This window comes from Diadema setosum, chromosome 9, assembly GCF_964275005.1.
Source record: "Diadema setosum chromosome 9, eeDiaSeto1, whole genome shotgun sequence".
In the NCBI taxonomy this organism is placed as follows: Eukaryota; Metazoa; Echinodermata; class Echinoidea; order Diadematoida; family Diadematidae; genus Diadema; species Diadema setosum.
Window position 1 is genome coordinate 35,355,813 of NC_092693.1, and position 5,766 is coordinate 35,361,578.

Here is a 5,766-nt window from a genome sequence, read left to right on the forward strand (position 1 = left end):
TTAGTCGTTGTGTCAAAGCGTTGTGAATTCATATATATCACAATTTACTGAATTTGTTGAAGGTTTTACGTTTTTCAAAGGAGACCTCCGGATGATTTTCAGACTTTTACATTTGAACTTAGTATGAACAGTAATCCTGAGTACCGTGTTTCAGAATTTATAGTGATTGGGAAGAAGAATAAGAGTGTTTTCAAAATGTATAACAATACAATGAACAAGGATGGTGACATGGCAGCCTCACCATAAGAATGCATGAGTTGGGTCTCGAGGAAACAGAACAAAAGAAGAAGGCATGCATACATTATACACAGGTGAACTTGTTAAACAAGCAGTATTGTAATGGAATTACACTGCTACCTTTTTAAAATATGTGAGCCTCTCATGTCATTGTCACTGTTCAGTGTAAATTGTTTTTAAGGTTTTTTAAAGTATTGCTTTCTCTGCTCAAGGACCACAATAAATTCCACAAATCTATACATGGAGCTGTCGATTTATGTACTACATGATCTGAAATTATGAAAATCGTCTGGAATGCCCCTTTAAGAAAACGATGTAGGATTGCTTTAAAATCGAATCGAATGAGTTCCAAGAATATATAATTATTGACGTTTGAGGTTAATATGTCCCCCGTTGCTCATCGTGTGTAGAAAGTTCTACGTTGACTAAAACGATGCACTTTACATAGTCACGTAAGTATATGTAACCATGGTAACAAAATTGTGTATACTGGTAGGAAGGTGGATAAACGATATACTTTTCTTTGCGCGGTAATTAGTTACAATAGTGGCAGTACGTTGGCAGTTATTTTTGATATAGGTATTTTGCATTCACTAAAGTGCATTTAATTTGATAGTTTCTCTTCTCCATACCTGGAATGAAGGAAAAGCAGATTATTTCTGGGATCTAGCCACCCTGTAGTAAATTGGTCGCGTACCCACATGGTAGCTTCAAAAATGGTTTCCGTGACATTCTCAAGTACTCGTGTTAGAGCGTATATCGGTCATGACTCAGGGTTTTAGATCATCGCCTTTAAACCCCAATTTAAGAGGGACCAATAGGAAAAATTACCAATGTGTTCAATCCATGGATTTTTTTTTAACCCTTCGTACCGGACACTATAGGCATACATGGGTGCTGTTCGTTAATCCGAAGGTTCGTTATTTCGAAGGTTCGTTATTCCGAAGGTTCGTTAATCCGAAACACACAAATTCCCAATACCTAGAGGTTCGTTAATCCGAAAATGAAAAAGGATTCGTTAATCCGAACATTTGTGGCATTATTCTGAAGGTTCGTTATTCCGAAGATTCGTTAATCCGAAAATGAAATAGGTTTCGTTATTCCGAAGGTTCGTTGAATCCGAAATGAATTAGGGTCCGTAACGAACCTTCGAAATAACGAGCTTTGTGTCATTTTCGGATTAACGAACCTTCGGAATTACGAACCTTATTTCATTTTCGGATTAATGAACCTTTTGAAATAACAAACCATATCACATTTTCGGATCAACGAACCTTCGGAATAACGAACTGTAACCTGCATACATAATCATACACTTAAATTAGTTGAATCACATTTGGAAGCATTATTTTGTTGTCCCGACGTCAGTCAATCTGTCTGTTAGACGTGCAAGCATGTACAGGACTGGAAAATGTCAAAATATTAGCCGGTTAAACTGTGGTTGCTATTTTTTTTTTTTTCATTGCGCCAACACGAGTAAACGCAGTCGTGGAACTATAGAAAGCGAAAGCCAGCCTTGCCAAGGCGTGTCTGTTATATGGGTGGGATGGTTCAGAAAGCGTTCACTCCCATTTTTTGAAGCGTGCATGCAGCAAGGGTACATCCGAGGCCGTTTCCCTCATTCGAGGAAAAAAAAAAGTGAAATTCTATCAACAATTCTTTATAATAGTTGGGCAACAATGTGATATTTCATTTACTCGATTAATCACTTTCCATTTTGATCCGAGTAATATGAGATTGATTAGGTAATCAAGATGCTTGAATTAAAAATTACCGTATAGGCCCTACTTACTGGAAGGTAAACTTAACACGTAGAATATACGATACTTTTTATCTGTGGGAAATGATTTGTTTTAATATTGCTTACCAGAACAGATTCATAATTTGGTAAGAAATTACATCACTTGAGGATAACACATTTTGATGAAAGTCAAATGAAATAATTTTCGCTGAAGATATGCTAAACTAACACAGAAGTTAACCATAATTCTTTCTGTAGAATTATGCGTCTATCCCTCCAACCTAACGATGTAGCCTAATGACTCCACGCGGCACCGTACGCTCTGGGATACTGCTGGGATCAGACCCATTTTTGTTCCTCGGCTCGGTACCAGCTGACACGATCTGGGCCCCGTTTCATAAAATTTGTTATCAATAACAAGTTACTATAATTGCTACAAGCTTCTGAAATCCTTGCATCTGATTGGCTGAGAGCAAATTTGTCATAGAAATATGGTAGTTGTTACTGATAGCAAGTTTTATGAAACGGGACCCTGGACTACATCGAGAGGTCTGGGTCCATCGTGGTAAACTTCAGGGAACTGTCCGTTCTAGCACGGTTCGCTTTTGGAACGTTCAGTCCCACCGTCCCAACTCGTCGTTCTCGGTAGTCAGCTCTGGACCTCTCTGGTCTAATCTTGCATCCATGGAAAATTGGTTAGAATGCACCCAAATACAATACTTGATGATAAAGCAAACGTCTTCATCAAGACGGACAACTTCAGTGTCTTAAGCAGCCGGCTTTGCCGGCGTGCCCCAACCTTCAATCACCTATACAACATACCTGTCCCGAGTAAATTTTGTTGTTGTTTCTGACGAATTGTCTTGATGTATTGTTGAGGTGGCGAAATGTTGAGTATGTTTGACTCTTTGACACCCGATTACAGTGTTTGGACACTTCAATGCTTTTTGAAGTTGTAAATACATATACTTGTTGAATTCAAAATGATTTGAATGACACCTGTTTTAAAATCGTCGTATATTGTTCACCATGTTTGAATATATATTTTTATCTCATCATTTCATTAAAAGCTGCAACAATGGGATGATTCCAAACTTGCCTTGTGTTTCTTATGTATAAGTAATAGCAATCATTTATCTGTATAACGTTAAACACTAATACATTTCACACACTAATACACAACACACACACACACACACACACACACACACACACACACACACACACACATATGTATATGTATATGTATATATATATATATATATATATATATATATATATATATATATATATATATGTATATATTCAACAACAGACAGTGATATAACATCTGTATAATTATACTTAAAGGGGATGGCAAGTAACTGATCAGTGGGAATCAGTGGGAATATTGGGGGATGATTGTTCCAATCCTTGTGGGATTCATTTAAGAGTACATTATATATCTATTGTTGTGTGAAAATTATTTGCTTCAGAATGGTCTCATATTCAGTGCAGTACTGGTTGAAGTGGGGATTCATGTTTTGAACATTCCTAAGTGAGATAAGGAAAAGCCTCTTATAAAATATGAAAGAGCATGTAATTTTAAGAAGGATTCAACGTTTATTTGATGAAAATTGGTTTTCAAATGACTGAGATATCCAAAAAAGTGCTAATAATAAAAGGCGACATGCCACAACTTTATTAGGATCTCTTTGTTTCACCTTGTTTTTGGATACCTGAGCCATTTCAAAACCGATTTTCATCGAATAAACTTTTGATACCCCTTAGAACTGCATGCTCTTTTACATCTCATAGAGTGGTTTCTGAATATTTCGCAAAACGTTAAAAGCTAAATCCTCAACTCGACCAGAACTGTACACACCCTTTAATGTTTCCAGGTTAGCATGCCTGTACAGTGACGGGGCATTAAAGTGCACATTACTGAGACCGTTCTGAAGCAAACAATTTTCACGCAACAATAGATATTATATAATTATAATGCATTCTCAAATGAATCCTACAAGGATTGGAACAATCAGCCCCCAGCATTCCCACTGATTCCCACTGATCAGTTACTAGACATCCCCTTTAATATTTCGAGTCCATCATTAAATCTATATGGCATTCTTCAGTTCATGTTGCTGCAAACCTGACTCCACAACATCTTTCTGGTCTCATTACCACCCATATATACTGCACACGAATAATTATATTCCTTATCATAATGATAATAATCTAGAATACAGTCATAAACATGACGATGGGGACGGACAATGTTGGTAAAGTGGAACCGATGTTTGGACACTTTATTAGAACACTATAAGATGGACATAAGAGCCGCATTTTACTGGATAATTGGTTATTTTTGGTTTGGTTTTATTCCTGTGTTACATTTTCTCCTCGTACAAAGATTCAATGTTGATTCAACACTGCAAAAAGTCCGGTGTTAAATATGAAACACCGAGCTGGTGTTAAATTTCCGGTGCTAATTCATGGTGTTAGATTAACACCTTCGGGTGTCATTTCAAAATATAAAATTGTGTGTTTTTTTTAATACTAGTAGTTTCTTAGTTACTAAATTTCTTGTTAATTCTGAACAAGACGATGAAGAATTTTCCGATAAAGTACTAGATTTTTGAAAAAATGTGTAAATACATTTACACCACAATAACACCAGTTGGTGTGGTCTCATATTGAAGCTGGACGGGTGTTATACGAAAGAAATTTACACCACCAATATCAAATCAACACAATGCGGTGTCATTAATGAATTAACTCCAGGGCAGTGTCAAAAATATCACCAGCCACAGCGTCAAATTAACACCACGAAGTGCCAGATGAACACTTTTTAACACCGTCACAATACATTTTCTACACCTGTGGGCGTGGTCCTCTATTGAAGCTTGATCGGTGTTAGATTTAACACCCAGGTGTTAAATCTAACACCGATGTTTTTACGTGAATGTATGCAGCGGAAGCTCAGGAGCAGAAAAGAAGTTGAGAGCCACTAACATAAAACAGGTTATGCAGAGAAAGCAGAAAAATCACTCCATCCACAGGAATTGTCAATTTCATAGTATCAGTGAGCACGGTCCAAACACTGTTGTCAACAATATATAGCATGGCTACGGAAAAAAAGCGATATCGCATACTTTCATCGTTATAATACATAAAATATTCACTATCTTTTTTTTATTTCAGACCCATGTTATTCTAATGCTCACCTTTTTATAAGCAACCTGCATAAAAAAGAGCTCTTTTCTGTATATCTCATTTCTATAATGGAAATTTCTATATGTATACATACATACATCGAGCCTATAAAGTTTTATCCAAATTTATACGTTTACAACTTTTTGAGTTATCTTGCACACGGGCAAACAGACAAACAGACAAAACAAACAAACAAACAAACAAACGCCCATGAAAACATAACCTCCTGCCATGGCGGAGGTAAGTAGCTTACGCAACAAATTTTGCGTATTTTTGCCTTATGTAAAATTGTCTTCGCATAAACGACTGGGGAGTAAACGCTTTGTCTCGATAAAAAATCTGGGCTGTATAAATCACGTCGTTCTGACATGATTATAATAAAATTCCTCTTGAGAACGTTGAGCAAACTATAAGCCTACTTCTCTACATTCTGTTGATTGTCCTAATTTTTTAACATTTTTGACATTTGTAAACATCCATCCCTCTCTCTCTCTCTCTCTCTCTCTCTCTCTCTTTCTGTCTCTCTTCCTCTTTCAAGGACCATGCCATGTAAAACGATATCGACCGTTTACATCGTAAATACAATGTAAGTC